General features: G+C 36.7%; 1 protein-coding gene across 2 annotated transcripts in view; it reads right to left on the reverse strand.

Moving 5' to 3' along the window:
• Positions 1–17771, reverse strand: part of Wdr7 (WD repeat domain 7) — a 351633-nt gene that overhangs the window by 106426 nt on the left and 227436 nt on the right. The gene's annotated exons all lie outside the window — the stretch shown is intronic.

Raw genomic sequence — 17771 nt, forward strand, 5'->3', positions numbered from 1 at the left:
TTTTTTTTTTTTTTTTTTTTTTGAGACAGGGTCTCACTATGTAGTTGAGACTGACCTGGAACTCACTATGTAGCCCAGGCTGGTCTCGAACTCACAATGATCCTCCTGCCTCAGCCTCTTGAGTGCTGGGATTACAGCTGTGCTCCACCATGCCCAGCTTACATTTCTTGATTTTTTAAAATAAATACAATTTACTTTATCCCATTTCCCCCTCTACTAAACCCCCATTTCTTTAAAACTATAAAAGATCTTGTGTTTATTATTTGTTCAGCCATGTACTTTCAAGAGAAAAATTAGACTCCAAATATTTTATGGCATAATCTAAAGTGTTTAATTACATAATGAATCTGTGTAAATTATCCTCAGGTCCTATCGATGACCCTAAATTGCAAACAGCGCCCCTTCCTACTCAGCATCCTATAATGGAGTGGAGATAACAAGGCATGGTGGCATATGCCTGTAGCTCCAGCTATCACGAGGCCCATGGTAGAAGGGTCCCTTGAGTCCAGGAGAAGAAAACCAGTATAGGCAACAGAGTGCTGCTGTCTCAAAAACAAAAAAGAGAATTCCAAATAATATAATATATTTATCTTTCCTTTTGCATCTTACACAGTCCAATGAAAATACTTCCCATTAGTTACACTTCTCGTTATAGAAAACACTGGGCTGAGGGATAGAAAAGACAAGGTACGTAGTGTTAAAAAGTTAAAAAGTGTAGCAATTTATGTTCTTCCACATTCTGCTGTACGTACTGATATATTGCGAAGATGCCAAGTATGTGGTAACTTCTTTCTGTAAGATTGTTAAACAAAATTTTAAGAATGCAACTTCTAAATCTGATGCAGTGATCTAGATTCTAATTAACATATATTCTTTTATGATAAATATTATGGTCACAGCTGTACCTGCCTTTCAAAAGGCATTCTGACATTCAAAAAAGGAAAACACGAGGGATTATGAAAAGCAAGGCCAGGCATGGTGGCACACGCCTATGATCCCAGCACTCAGAAGGCTGCGGCAGTTGAATCTCCATCAGTTGGAGGCCAGCCTTGGTCACATAGTGAGTTCAAGGCCAGCCTGACCTACATAGCAAGGCCCTGTCTCAACAAAACAAAACAAACAAACAAAAAACAACAAAATAAAGACCCAAGACAAAACAAAAAAGCAAATTGTAATTTAAAAGGAGTTTTTAAAAAAATTTTTTGAGGGAAAGACGAAACAGTTCATACTAGCAAAGGAGACCACAGTCTTCAAGTTTAACAAAGGGAGCTAACCTAACTTGTATGGGAGTGTCTTAGGAAGACGTTCACTGAGCCTCAGTTTCCTTCTCTATAAAATGTCGATAGCAGCCATCTCTCATGAAAAGTGTGAGTGTGAAATGGATCTATGCCTCTGGAGTGCACAACCACATACCCAGCATGAAGAGTGTGTAGAAGATGGCAAGCACAGCTCATGGATGAATGGTTGAATTTGTCCGTTTTTCCAAATTAAGAACATCACATATAAACTTTAGTGCAATATATCCAACCCCCCAAAAACGTATTTAGTCATTTTTATCCTGTTGTCCACTGTGACATGAGATGAACTGAAATACAGATGAAGAGGAGTGAAAGGTATGGTAAAGCCCAGAGACTGAGGACACAGCCTATAAACTGATTTGCTTCTCAGTCATAGAACCTTTTAATAATCTGTTGGAAACCAACAATCTTTTCCCTAGGAAACAAAAGGTACATACATATCCACAAAATTATGCAGAATAATCTCAAGGAAGTCATGTCCTTAGGTTAACAACCCCTGCATTGACTAAAAAGGTGCATAGAAAACAAGCATGGTGGTGCACACCTGTTTCCCAGCACTCTGGGAGGCTGAGTAGGATCATAAGTTTTTGCCCAGCCTGAGCAACTTAATGGCTTAGTGAGACCCTGTCTTGATATAAAAAAGTTTTTAAAAAGGGTTGGGGATGTAGGTCAGTGACAAGGTCCTGTGTTTCATCCCCAGTACCACTACCAACACCACAACGAAGAAGTACATGCATAAAGCCTTGAGAAAACATGCTGAAATTCATACTTTGCATGTGTATTTGTAAATTTTAATTTTCACATTGAACTATGAAATACATGTAAGGCTCCAAATTTTCCTTTTAAATCATAAAATGTAATAAACTCCTTTGAAAAAAACGGATCCACTGATCACTATTTCCTGCCAGCACTTATATATTCATTCCTCATCCAATATTTTTAAGTATGAGGATTTCTGTGCATTTCCTTCTCCTCAGTAGTCTATCAGCTCCTTGAGGGTAGAGGCTATGCACGTGCTATGCAACTAAAATAGAAAACAGATCTGCCTTTACTGCATGCACATTTCTAATGCAGCTCCCTGCCCTAGTTTGTCAGAATGATGTTATAAAATGTCCAAGAAATCTACCACTTTCCTTTTTATTTGCCAGGAAGTTGTAAGAGCTACTGAAAAGCCCCAAGTGCTGTTCTCTGCAGATCTCCTGAAGCACCCACAGCAATGGCTTCCAATCTAAGCGATAGGGCTCCCTGGAGGTAGATTCTAGTAAGTAATACGGCAAAGGGGAAGTAAAGTTTCCTAAGTACAATGTTTTATAGCATTTCAATCATCATTTTCCTTCACTGCACTCTACCACTTCAGTATTCATTACAGGTAGGAGCATTCTGGCAATGCCAGGGACCTTGCTGGTTTCTAAGAGCCTCTGAGTTAGGAACTCTAGAGGCAGCTTTCTCACTACTCTGACCATTTATTCTTGAGAGTGAAAATAAACAGTAAGTGGCTAACTTCTCAGTATTTCCCATCTCTGTTCTGACAAAATGGGAAAGGTGGCCTATGGGATGTGATCACTTGGCCTTTGATGAAACAACAGAGAAATGGAAATCAGGAAGGGTTCTCTAGAGGCCCCCAGAGCGCCTGCTGCTCTCCCACACAGAGTGACCCTGACTTGCAGTGAGGACCGTGGCTCCGCAGGAAATACAGGGTCTCTGGAGCACTGTTGCCTTTGCTTTAAATCACTTTCTATTTCTCTCAGTGATCTCACAGGTAAAATTCTACCGTAGCATCTCCCTTCTTTAGTTCAAACTATGGTCTCCAGATAACATAAAGCAAAGATCCGAACCATTCTGGTGGGGCAGTTTTTACAGCTCTGGCAGGCCATGTAGAGGGCGACAAAAGGAGAAGTAAGAAAAACAGACAACTTCACATACAAGTTTTAAACCCACTAGGAAGAGCACATTTCTTTCTAATTAGGAGTTTGGGAACTTTAAAGACACACAAATGTTAAAATTCCACAACTTTCTCTTGACAACTTATTCCAAGTGAAAAACATAAATAACAAGTTTACAAGGATTTTTAGGTTAAATTTTTTGATTTATAGATATGCTAATCGGATGTGTATGACTTTACTGCTACCAGCAATGATATTGATATTCCACAGGAACAAGTGAGGATGACTAGTATTTCATACACTGCCTCTTCATCAGATATTATCTCAGCTGCCTAAGCCTCTAAACAATGACTATATTATGATTAAAAAAAGGGATAGATACGTCTTTCTCAATTTATTTTGTATTCTCTCATTTAGGGTTTTCTAACTTACAGTTTCAAATAACATAGATATTCTGCAAGGCAGATCAAACTAACACAAAAGCTAAAATAAAGATAACGATGGTATTTTCCTACTGATAGAAAAATTCTGACAAAATGCTATCTCTATTTTTCTTAAACCTTTGCCACCTAGAAAAGTTGCATGTGTACGCTCACATGTGTGTATGCATGCATGTGTGTGCATGTGTGTGCATGTGTATGTGTGTGTTTTGTTTTGGGTACTGGAGACTAAACCCAGGGCCTCATGTGTGCTAAGCACAAGCTCTACCACTAAGCTATATCGTGATCCCAAAAGGTATATTTTAGTTTATATAAAACACAACCTAATTTTGTGCAAGAAGTAACATGTACTTACTTTCTAAATATACCCATATTCCATAGGATTTTGCTCAGTTAGGTAGAGAATGATACTGTATCTACCATCATGATTGATTTCTTCATAAAAGCTCTCCTGTGACAGTAGTGCCCTGATATTCATTCAAGACTTTCCACAATGTGGTCCCAAACTATGAATCCAAATACTCACACAATAGCCATTTCTAAAAGGGAGTAAGACTCAGTCCCTTTCCTTAAGGAAATTCATCCTAATTCAAGAGGCAGTTGAGTTAACAGGTAATTTGAGTATACTATGAATAGTATTATAACATTTACAAGCAAAAGGTATTAAGATAGATCTTAACAGAGGTACTTAACCCTACCTTTAGGGATATAAGAAGGGTTCCAGGGAAAGTAATCTCTATGTAGAACCTAAAGAATAAGCAGGAATTAGCCAATGAGAGGTGAGGACAATAGAAAGACTATATTCCAGGCAGAGGGAATAGCATGTGTAAGACCAGGAAATGAGAAGATGGAAAGACCAGGGAATATACACACTTCAGCATAGGTGGACATGAAAACCAATTTACTCAACTTACAGGAGTATCTATTCTTAGTAGAGTCTTACTACTTTTTTGATAAGGCTGTGTACTTATTACCATTTTGGTGAATAAAAGGGATTTAAAATAAAAATATGTGTACAGTGGTATTTTCTAATATTTGTATTATGTAAAATTTAAAAATCAGAAATACTACTAAATGCTCTCAAATTTGATTTTTGGAAATTCTACTGGCTCATAATATCTAAAAGATCGTATGTCATTGTCATTAACAATAAAATTTTCTGTCCTGGGGAACTAAAAAGGTATCTTCTCTCACTCTAAGGATCACTACTAAGCCATCCTGTTGGTCACTGAGTCTTGATTGGAAGTGCCAAGAGGCTCCTAACTCAACTTATTATAGGGTGGGATTCAGCACCATTCAGGTCAATCTAGGGCCATATGCAAGGTTATCAACTCATTGGTCTTTCCCTGCCTATAAGATAGGTGCATAGTACAGATACTGAGATCGAACCAGCATCTCTGTCTAGCCAAGTGTACAAATGAACTACCACAAATGCAGACAGACTTGGAACACAAGAACAACAAATCAATACAAAATCCATTAAAAGGTAGAAAGCACTCAGGATAAATCACAACTTACATAGATTGTTGGGCAGGTGAGAAATTAATTCTACTGTCATGCAGGTAAGAGTAATAATAGCTTATATGTTAATGCTATTTATTTCAAGCTTTTCATCTCATTTAAAATTTTTAAAAGATACTAAGTTTAATTTTACTGTTTTGAACAGTGTTACAAAAGGGCAAAACTACAAGAAAACATTTAAACTTTGTTCTCCCAGCAAATTCAAAAATTTTTTTGTTTTGTTTTGTTTTTGTTATCGGGGATCGAACTCGGGCCCTTGCGCTTGCGAGGCAGGCCGTGGAACCACTGAGCCAAATCCCTGGCTCAAAAATTTTTTTAAAAGACTGGGTCAAAGACAGCAAAATAAAGCCTAAGTAAGCTGTAGTTTTAAAAAATGACAGTATTATGCTTTGGCTAGCTTGCTTTGAAAAAATGAATACTGTCCAATTATACACTGACCAATAAAAAATACCAATGCTTAAAATTTTTGTAATATCTTGCTAGTTATAATAGCTAGCCTTATCCTACCACCCATAACCCAAAACACAGCACATCTGTATACACACACACACACACACACACACACACACACTCTGTTATGCCTTAATTAACTTGTATTCTGGAACATTTATTTGTCCTTATCACAAGTACAGACTCAATTTACTAATGCACATGACATTTGTTTAATGTCAATTATATGAAAACACTTTATTAGCTACAAAGAACTACAGGTATATATTTCTACAAGTATCCCATATACTTTTCATCATGGTTCGTTTGATAATAATCAACATCTTTATATTGCTATTTCAATTTTCTCCTTGTTAAATTTCTCATGCAAGAATAAGGACTGAATCTTCAGTTCTCCAGAGCACCTTAGACACACACACTTAAAATACACACACACAAGCTGTTTATGCTGGAACTGAGCAGACAGCATGGGTTGGTCTCAGAGTTTGTTCTGTGCCTTGTGAAGAATGCTGTCAAAGGAGGCGAAGGAGCACACACGGGCAAAGACTAGCTTGGGAACATATACTACTATATCCCTCAGCACACAAATTGGAATTAGAGAGATTTGTGCCAATTAGTAGAATAGTTTGTTGGGGTGAGTTAAGAGATATTCTGTCCTTTGAAATCATACTGGTGGTGGCCATCTTCATAACCTCTTCTATGTTGCTCCATTACCATGATGCAGATCTCAGGCATTGGATGAAAAAAAAAATAGTTGGGTTCTCACTAAGTTGCCCAGGCTGACCTCACACTTAGAATTCTCTTGCGTCCACCTCTCACATAATTGCTTTTTTTTCTTTTTGTACCAGGGATTGAACTCAGGACCTTGCACTTGCCAAACAGGTGTGAGCACCACTGAGCTAAATTCTCAGCCCATGTAATTGATTTTTAAAATATTGATAATGTATCCTGTAACCTGCTTTACTCAGTAGTGCCTGTAGTCTTTTGTAGACTTGGACATTCAGTGCAGGTAATTATGTCAACTGCTGATAAAGACAGTTTTGATTTCTTTTTGTGTGTGTATTAAATGTTTTACTTAAAGGTTTTTAACATGAAAAAGAAGGTACAGAAATAGAGATTACATTATGATGATTAAGAAAGTATTCTACATGACAAAAATAAAAACAGAACAAATGTATAAAATAAATATAGTGGCACTGAAGAAGGTGACTGAAACTTAATCCAGGCTGCACATGCATAAAATGATCTGACCACAAGCTTATGCAAAAAAAATTATTTCCTATACCACCAAAATATCAAACATTCTGACTGTAAACTGCCTTATTCCCCTGGTCTTTTGAGAGAACTATGTAATATGAAAAGAACTGGCATGATACTTAAAGACTGCAAAAAAAAGAAAAAAGAATATAGTTGAAAACAGTTGAAATGCAATTCTGCATAAAATATACTGTGAATTTTACTTAAAAATTAAAAAAACACCACTGTAAATAAAAGTTAAACCTTGTCAAAGAAAAATGCTCATCATGTGTACATTATTGGTAGAAAACTGATAAGATTTTGTTGAAGGAAATAGGGAAGATATCAACAAAGTCATTCATTTAAAATTAGTTCAAGCCGGGCGTGGTGGCACACGCCTGTAATGCCAGCACTGGCGAGGCTGAGGCAAGGGGATCGCTGTGAGTTCGAGACCAACTTGGGCTACACAGTAAATTCCAGGTCAGTCTGAACTACATAGTAAGACCCTGTCTCAAAAAAACAAAATACATACATACATACATACATACATACATACATACATACATACATACAATTAGTTCAAGAATGCTATAAAGTTGTAAATTGCTGCTTATATCATCTTAAAATATTATATCATGAATACATTTTCTATTTAACCAGAGGATTAATGAATAACTTGAAGGAAATGTTTCTCAAAATGAGGTCAAAAGGCCCAAAAGAATTCTAATGTGGGCTCAGTAAACAGTTTAAACAAACGCCCTATGTAATTATTCTACATTCTGAAATGCTAGGATTGTACAATTGTAACTTATTTAGATATTGTTACTTTTCAGTCCTTTGCATAAAAAAATGGTACTAAAACAGAGGAATTCTGTATCTGGCCACTCTAATAAATTGCTAACCACTAATTTTAATGAAAAATAGTCTAAAAGAACTCTTTCCCAGAAATGAATTCTACTATGTATTTCATGTGTTAACTTACTAAATAAAAAAACCTAAGGAGATATATATGTTTTCTGCAGATTTACTCAAACTTGTTATTTTTTGGATTTCCCTGAAGACTACATAAACTGTGGACTAAAAGTACAGGTGATATGGTGTATAATGAAACAAGCATAGGTAAGACATTCTACTTAAAAGACAAATTATTTTTCTTGTATTGTAAATAACAGCAAAAATATTATACATTCTGTCTCTCAACAAATGGAATGTGCCTACAAGTTTGGTTAACAAGCAATTGCCTCATTGTTGTTTAAGTCAAATTGTAAACAGCGATTCTATCAACAAAAAACTCAATATTCTCTATTACAGATTATAAGAATCAAGTATTACATCTAAATATAACTACAAAAAAAGAACTTAAAATTAGCTTCCAGGCAATTATGAAATGGTTAATTGGATCCAGGCTGGTAATAAGTTTTCCATGCATTAAAGAGCAACATAAGCAGAATGCATAGTTGAAAAAGGAAGATCAGACCAGTTCTCCTTCATATAATGAAATATGACTGATACACTCAAAACCCGCAAATTCATATCCATTAATCTTCCTCACAATGTCATTATCATCTGGAATGAGCCAGACATGTTCATTAATAAAAGGAATCAAAGTTGTCCAAACCCAACTCTTCAGAAATATTTGGTTTTATTAAAGGGAGGCACCACCTGCTTTTGTTCCAGCATACCCCAGTCAATATTTGGAAAGAATGGATGCCCCTGAGTATCAGCAAATCCTTTTTGAGTATGACAACCCAATTGCTCCTTTGGGTCCCTGTTCAGAAAGTTGTCCAGGACACTTGCAGCTTTTACACTCAGACAATGTGGTATGTGAATTTTTCTTTCCAAAATAACTTGCAAGAGAAAATTGACTTTTTTGATCGGGGTTATCAGAGCTCAATAACATGAAATGGAGACTTTCCACCCATTATTTCAAACATGAGTGCCTCAAGACTCCACCAGTGAACACTGAAACCATAATCTTTCTCCTTTCAAAATTTCTGGAGCAAGGTAATTAGGAGTACCACAGAAAGTGCCGGTCGTATCTTCTGGCTATAGTCCTTACACACACAATAGTCACTGTGTTTAAGGTACCCTTCTGAATTCAATAATAAATTGTTCAATTTCAAATTTCTATAAAGTATCCCCTGCTCGTGAAGATAACTGAATACCAAGGTGACTTCTGCAAAGTAAAACCCAGTAGGTTGTTCAGTAAGTAGTATTCTTTGTTACTGCATATGAAACATTAGATATCCTCCACTTACATAGTCTAGAACAAAGAACAGTCTGCTTTGTGCCTGAAAGCAAAAATGCAGCCCAACAAGAAAAGCACAATTAGATACCTGCTCCAAACACTCTTCTCTGTCTGCACCCAATCACTGTTGACAAACTTTTTTCACAACTTTCATTGATGATTTTAAAAAATTGAACCAACAGTCCTTTTGCATATCTTCCTCTCCCTATCACCTGAAGCAAATTGAAGTCCAAAAGACCAAACTAAACTAGATGAAGCTTTGCCACTTTCCCTGGTGTTCACTGCCTCCTTGCCTTCACCAACTTGTTCCAAACCCTCACAACTAGAAGGATTACGTGGGGTTGCTGTCTTTATAGGGTCTAAAGCCATGGATGATTGATCCATTGGTATCATGGTTTCTGGTGGCAAAGAATGCTGCTCACATTCAATTGTGACATTTGTGGCACTTTTTATGAACCAAGAGTTTACAGTTGATGCATTTATACACCTGGCTTCAAGTCCCCCTATACGGTCTGTGGAGATGGCACAAGAGCTTATCTGAAGAAACATTTGATTTGAAAAGTATGGTCATTTGCATAATAAAGTTTCTCTACAGGTGTGCACCTCTGCAGTAGATGGATTTATAGTCTGGATAAGGCATTTCAGGATGTTCTTGTATACAAGGTAATGCATGAATTAAGAGTTCAGAAACCTTGTTCAGCTCAGAAAGTATAAAGGCTTCTAATTCCAAATGAGGTGATATAGTACACGCATCTCCTCCCTCTCATCTACCCATTCTGTGGTGAAAAGTTGTTTATTGTCAAAAGACCACATATCATGAAACTCATCGTGAAGTCCCTCAAAGGAGATAGAAGTTTCAAAAGGTGTTGTCATGATATTTCCTCCCATAATCAGGGCCTATCCAGTAGAGGTGTGGGTCATAGAGTTGCTTGGGAAGAAGGAACCACAGAAGGGTTGGCTGCCCAGGAAAACATGCACTAAGGACTCAAGAAGAAAGTTTGGCCTGATTGCCTGTGTTGACCACACTGGCCAGACTTCAGCATAGCTCCCTGTGAAGTTACTTCCAGTGGTGGCTGGGCCAAGATGAATGTACACTGGGCTTCTCAGTATTTCTCAGGGCATGGTGACTGTGACTTTGTTCTCCCACCTTGGACTTTTTTGCCTCTCTACATTTTTTATACCTGGTTCTGGGGAGACCCGCCCAGAGCTACTGAAAGCCTTTGGGCCTGGTGAGACTTGCCTGTGATCTTTCGCTCTTTGGAGCTGTTAGTATTTGTGCTTAGGAAGACTTCACACAGGTATCTCAATTTTTCTATATCAGTTGTGGTCAGTCTTGGGGAGACCTTCCCTGGGGTGTCCGTGTTGGCTGGGTGCCTCCTGCATTGTGGCCTGTGGCATCTGGATAGAGTTAACCATCTCTTAGTCTTTCACATATACTTTCTGTGCCTGGATTCCTGAGGCTGTGGCCCCATGAAGTGGGGAAGAAGCTCAGCACGCTCACTGTTGCCATCTCCCACCAAGTGAGCTTGGGAGATGGCTGTTACTAGATTGTGATGCTTGTTAACAAGGCTTCCAAGTTCTGTTTCGACATGTTGCCAAGGAAGCAAGGTCATGTCTTGGGGTTCCACAACCAAAGTTCCCCCTCTGATAAGAAAACCCTATGGCCAGGGATTTAGCTCAGTGGTTCAACTGCCTACCTTGCAAGCACAAGGTCCTGAGTTTGATCCCTGGTACCAAAAAGAAAGAAAGAAAAGAAAACCCCATGGCTCATCTTTTTCTTCATACTAAATTAGTGGCCACACACATACACACTCAACCATTACATACCCTAACAAAATACCAGATTAGCCTTACATCTTTGTTTTCTTACAACTGATTGCTTAGAGCCTACTAAGACATGAAAATGAATTATGTAGTTTTAAAACCCAATTTCTATTTGTACAGAGTAGCACTAAATAAGACCATTTAAAAAGCTGTAAAATAAGTGGGATCTTTCCAGCTTCCCATTTGTAATTTTTATTTCCTTTCTATTATTATTTGACTACATTTTCCCATTCATGCTTCTTTAAAAGCCTGAAGACCAAACAGGAATGCTACAGCAGTTTCTGGAATCTGCCCTCGGCAGTCTTCTAGTACCTAATACCCCAAAACAGGCAGTAGGCACTGGGTAATTGAAGAGGCTGAAGAACAGAAAGATGGGACAACCACGATGGTATAAGTCAAGGAAGAAGTCCTTGATCTTAGAGCACCCACTTGCCAGTGGCCAGGAACTTGGATTTTAAGGCAACCAATGCTGATGAAAGACCATCGGTCAGCACAAAGAGTTTAAAAAATTAGACATTAAAACCAAAGCCAAAGCTAAACGATGTTTATTAAGGAAAAATGTTAATTTCTTACTGGAACTTTATAAAATCATTGTCTTTCATAGTATTACCCAATGCCCTTGGAGATTATTCTTTACTATTATACTGCTGCTGGAAAATATACCTATCCATTTTCTTGGGCTTTGGTCACTCCTATGCCAGTCATCAGGCCTATTTATGACAATCTCATTCCTCATACTTAAAATCATGCATAAAGAAATGGCCACTAACCACTCTTGGCTCTGAACAGTAGAGAAAGGAAAAAAGGTCATATTTTTAAAATACTTTAATTAATAGCTCAATTACAAGGAAATTCCTATGGGACAACATATCATATGCACTTTAAATCAAATGAATTTATGATGATTTATGCCATTACAATGAGTACAAAATGAATTAATAATGATTGGCCACTTATTTTAAAGTGTAACCAAATGAATGAAGCCTTTTCCTACTTGTTAATATCCATCAAAGAACCAGGATGGCAGAGTGCCATCTAGAATTCTACTCCTTTGCTTCATACAGGTACTTGATTTTATTACAACTAATTCCCATGTAGTCTGTATTATTCATGAATATAGAATAATTAAGAAACATTTCTATAACCAGTTGTTTTATATTAATGTAATTATTACAAACTTTTAAAACTTTCTACCTCCCGCAAGGCACAAAAAGTAAGCCCTCATTTCTTTTACTAAAAAGTTCTTTTAATAAAAGAACTTTGACTAGAGAATTATTTTAGCAAAGATATTTTAAAGACTAATTAGTTTAGTAAAGTATTAACTTAATCAAAGTGATCCTAATTCAAAGTAATTAGCTGTTTCCTCCTCCATAACCAGAAGAGTAGAAAATCCAAATTTTCTTTTATTCATAGCACATTTTTCCCTGTTCTATTGAATTTCAGATTAAGTTGTGTCAAACAGGAAAATTTAATTTCATTTTGCTTTTGATGCAGTGTACTAACTTATGAGATAGTCTGACCTTCCTATAAGTAAACAAAAGGATACTGCTTAATGTACATAGATTTTTTTTTCTTTTTTAATTTAAAAATGTTTTATTCATATTGTCTATGGAAGGTAAAAGTACTGATTGCTTGATACTCTAGGGGCCAGAAACAATGAAGTAAAATAATAGAAGCAGATGCTTATGGCGCCAAAGAGGTATTTTGAAAAATCTCTAATCTACTGAATACTGAGAAGTCCAAATGCTTCCATATGGTCTTCCTAGAAAGTGGAGGCCTGTTGAGTGGCGTGAGTGAGGAGATGAGAAAGAGCAAAAGAAAGGATGAGAGGGAAGCAAACAAGGAAACATCAGGGTTTAAATCCTAACTTCAGAACCTGTTAGCTGAATGATTCTTTTAAGTACTTAACCCAATGCCTGCTAGGTATCAGTCACTGTTCTAAGACGAGGTGAACAACATCTGTGCTCTTGGGAAGCTAATATTCCAGTTGGGACACAGAAACAAAAGGGACAAATAGAAGTGGTACTAAGGGCAAGAAGAAGAAAAATAAAGCAGCCTAAGAGCCTAGAAAGTGATAGACAGGTAAGGACTCAGGAAGACGACTTTGGAACAGAGACTTGAGTGAATTAGAGGGGTGTGGGTATGTGTGGGAGAGGAGCAAAAGGCCCGGACCGGAGGAAGGAGCCTACCTGGGACTGCTATGTGACAGCAAAAGGTCACTGCAGCTCCATGGCAACTGAATGAGGGGGTCCCACAGCAGGATCTGGAGGCACAGAAGTAACGACAAAGTAGATGCTGCATGGCCTTTTGAATGTGGGTTTTATTCTGAAGGTTAGGAGAAATTTGTGGAGGGTTATGTAGAAGAGAGCGGCCTTTTAACTTAGATAGTAGCTGGGTGCTGTGTACAGACAAGAGTGTAGTGGGGGCAAGAGTGAAATGAGGTGGCCTAATGGGAGGCTGCTGCAGTGGGTCAGGCAAGAGATAACGGTGACTGAGACAAGAGGAGTGATGGTTTAGTGAGAACTGGCTGAATTCTGGATCTAAAACAGTTTTAAACCAGAACAGGCAGGGTTCATGTAGAGAGTGGATACACTCACAACAGAAAGGAAATATGATTCCAACAATCCTGGTTTTGACAATTAGGTGAGGCTGGGGATTTAGCTCAGTGGTTCAGTGGCCTGCCTTGCAAGCGAAAGGACCCGAGATCAATCCCCGGTACCAAAAACAAAAAACAAAAAACAAAAAAACCAATTAGGTGAATGATAATGACATTTACTAAAATGTGTAGCAACGGGGCCAGGGGTTTAGATCAGTGGCACCATACCTGCCTTACAAACTGTGGTCCTGAGTTTGATCCCCGGTACCAAAAATTAATTAATTAATTAATTAAAAAATGTGTAGCAACAGAAGAGATGGGAGTGTTTGGGTTTGTTTTTAAGTGGGGGTCAGGACCCAGCTGTTTTGGACATTTCAAATGATACACAGATCAAGCTAACTCATTGGGTATATGAACTTGAAGACAGATGTAAATCTAGCACTAGAATTAAAAAATTTGGAAATCATCTATGAGAAGATGGTTTGGAGCCACAGGAGTGGATGTGACACCCAGAGGGTGAATTTTAGGTACAAAAGAACTTTTACAGGTTGAAGAGAAGAGAATTATTAAGTCAAAGTCCAAGAGGCCAATGATGTGGGAGAAACATAGGAGAGGAAGATGCCACAGAAACTAAATAAAGCAAGTTTCAAGTTTTAGCCTAGGTAGAGTCATAATTTACTAACAAGGGACTGATGGGTGAGAATTCCTACTGGATCTGGTACTGTGCAAATCATTGGTAACCTATGAGAAAGGTTTCAGTAAAGTGAGAAGCAGAAAAGCCTACTGAGGCTGAGTCAGGACAGAATGGCAACTGAGGAAAGCCAGAAAGATAAATATAGCTAGAGTTTTTAGTATGGAATGTACACAATTATACAAATAAAGACATTTAGTTCCTGTGACAGTAATTTCTTATAATTACTGATAATAATTTGGAATCTATGTAACTTCTATAGGTAGAAAATGAAGAATAGAATAGATATGAATATCTCTGATTTGTGTGACAGGTATTTCCCTCTAAAAGTGGCATTCTACATTCTATGCACAGCGTCTATCAGCTTTCTCTGTACCTGATCACCTCCCAGAACCAAACAGCCAGTGAGTCTCTGGCCTTCAGAGCAGAGGCTGGTCTTTGAAGGAGGGAAGTCCCTTGGCATTGCAGCTTCATATCGTTTGATTTTAACAGGAATGCACCTTACACCCTATCAGAGGGGACTTGCCAAATGGATGTTGATGTACCTCCCCAAAGTCATCAACTTACTAAGTTCAAGGGACACACTCAGTTATTTTACCCACTTCTGCTATTCTAGAGCATTAAGAATTTAATTATTAAAAAGCACATTTCTCTAAGAAATAGCATTAAAGGAAACAAAGTATTGCAAAAAACTGAAGTGAAATATTTCATTATAACTTTGTAACTTCCTCTTCTTTTAAATAACCACACAAGCTAAATGAGTTAAGCAATCATTACAAATAAATCTCAAAGTAATCTTACAGGTAGTCCAGTGGACGTTAAAATCATATGAAAAATTTTAATCTCTCTTCTAATAACCACAATAAAGCATTAACCAGAACAAAGAATTGCTGAATGTTAACCCTTTACAGAAATATAGTCAAAGAACAGCAATAGGTTGCCCTTAGTAGGCACTAAATAGTCACCAAGCTGTGTTATGGAGACACAGGAGGTAGGCATAGAGAAAAAAATTCAGAATTGTTCTACATGCTGAGAAATGGGCAAATACCAATATTTTCAATACAAACACTTTAAATGTTTCTTTTTTACACATTTATTTTATTGAAGTTGACTAAGAGGGGAAAAAAAGATGAGCAAACAAAAGTCACTCTGCTGCCCGTTTCTCAGTCTGGACATCTTTGTTTAAGCTTTGACTTGGCTTAAATGAACGAATTAATATTGACAAAAACATCAACTAAGCTAATGAGTTGTTAGTTAAGGCAATAAACATGTCACATTAGAGTCAGCGCAGTAAAGAGGTAATTAGCCCTGGAAAAGCCCTGCTGATTGGAGCCGCTGAGATCCTCTGCTCTTAACCTTTGAGTCCATTATCTAGCCCAGGAGTGGTGGCTATGTTAATGGGAACTCGCCAGTAAACAGCAGCCACAGTCACAATTCTGGGATGCAAGGCCTGTACCAGGGTGTTTATAAGGGCATCATCTGCAAAGCTCCATGAAAATTGGAGGTGGGGTACATGTTAATGTTAAGCAAAAAGGAAGGATCAAAATATTTCCAGAGAGAAGGTGTCTATATTTTTTAACAAAAAGATACTACAATATATTAAGTAACATAAAATACAACAAAGTTACTGTAAGCACAAAATACTATTCTACAAATAAGGATACTATGGTCCTTTAAAGATAAAGCACAAGACATTATGATTACTATCTAAGTGACAGAAGCAACCATGATCACAAAAAGTCTAAGATAATAATTCATATTTAGGACAAAAAAATGTTCACTACTATTATACTTGCGGCATTTGTATATTTACAGGAGACTGCCTTTCAGTGCAGCTTGCTCTATAAAGGCTGTTTTTTCCAGAACCTCTCACTAATTTTACTGATTTGGCTTTATAATAACTAAAATCAGCATTTCAAAGGATATGTTGAAAAAAAAATCAGATGCTTATAGAAAAATCACAAATAGTAAGACAAATACCTATATAGGAATCACATCACAATATGTTATGTGAATAAATTTCCCATTCTCTAGTTTAGTGGGTCATTCTTGAAATAAATAAAAAACCATAGTGGAGAGTACAATTTGAATTTGTATAATCTTCATATTAACTTCCAAAAAAATTATCAAGTACATGCTAAGTTTTCACATTACTTCTAATATCAAATATGCATGGCTATAAAACAGATATACTAGTATACATACATATTTGTAAAATATTCATACTATAATACCAGAAAATAATTTATTTCAAAACATGTTTTTCTTTTCAGCTCCAAATCAAACATCACAGTTTCAAGCTAACACCATACTGCTACTCTTTCTATGCCATTTACTTTTACAAAGGAAGAAAATCTCCCATCCAAATTTTGCTAATATATAAGTTTGATGAAAGAAAGGATTAGATATACAATTCCCCACTACTACTACCCTCTATGTAAGTGGGGTGCGTGTGTGAGTGTGAGTGTGAGTGTATATGTGAGGGAGTGTGTATCTGGGTGTTAGAGGCAGAGAGACAATGGGACATTTACTATACAGTAAATCAATATGTGCTATCTTTTTTCAGGCTGAGTAATTTCAAAAGGGACAGGAAGCAATTAGCTGCCTCATACCTTATTGGCTACTATATGGAATATATATATATTTCTTTTCCTTCAAATATAGCTCCTTTTAACTAAATTTGTAAAACAGCTACATATGGCTTAATTTTTATTACTTCTTTTATATAATCAAAATTAGATCAAAAAGTATTTTAAAATGTTCATAATTTTCAATAAAAATGAAAAAGTAATGTGTAAACCAAAATAAGAAATATATTTTCCAGTTATTCTGTCATTGATAGTTAAGCATGCCATGAAACAATATAGTATTTACTTTATTACATTATACATGTGTTGTAAAACACATAAAAATGTTCAAATTCTGTTTTCTAAAAATAAAGAAATAGCGTTATTGAAATATTTTGAGGCTTCTTTATAACAAATTATAAATTTAGTTTTATACATTATATAGTAATTTCATGTCTAGGTAGCATATTGTTAGACAATAGTGCTCATCTTTTTCCCTATCTCAACACACATAAAGAAATACAACATAATGCCAAATCATGTCTTTAAAAAGCAGGATGGGGATAATGAAATTACAGAGGAATATAGTGCCACAATCCAATCTTAATGGCCTCCAGACAATGCATTCCACACTTTATTCTTGTCCCCCTTCCAGGTAGAAGGCAAAAGCTACCTCTCTCCAGTGGCTAAAAATCTATAGGTAATTATAGAGAGAAATGAAGTAAGATCTGGATTCAAATCCTAAGAATACATTTAAACTAGTTTGATCTTGGGTAGTGTAAACTGAGTATTAGTTTCCTCATCTAATGAGATAAAATAAGATGGAGATTAGATTTATTTCTTGAGTTGACAGGAGTATTAAATGAGATAATGTGCACCTGTCTAACACAAGGGCTCCTGATATTTCGTATTTCTCTTCATCTTCTTGTATTTAATTATACAGAGAGTTTTTTAATTTCCTTCAGACATAGATATCATTGTAAATTATCCTTGGACTTGAAAAAAAAGACCTTTTTA

The sequence above is a fragment of the Fukomys damarensis genome, unplaced genomic scaffold, assembly GCF_012274545.1.
Source record: "Fukomys damarensis isolate Sample0158 unplaced genomic scaffold, DMR_v1.0_HiC HiC_scaffold_30, whole genome shotgun sequence".
NCBI lineage: Eukaryota > Metazoa > Chordata > Mammalia > Rodentia > Bathyergidae > Fukomys > Fukomys damarensis.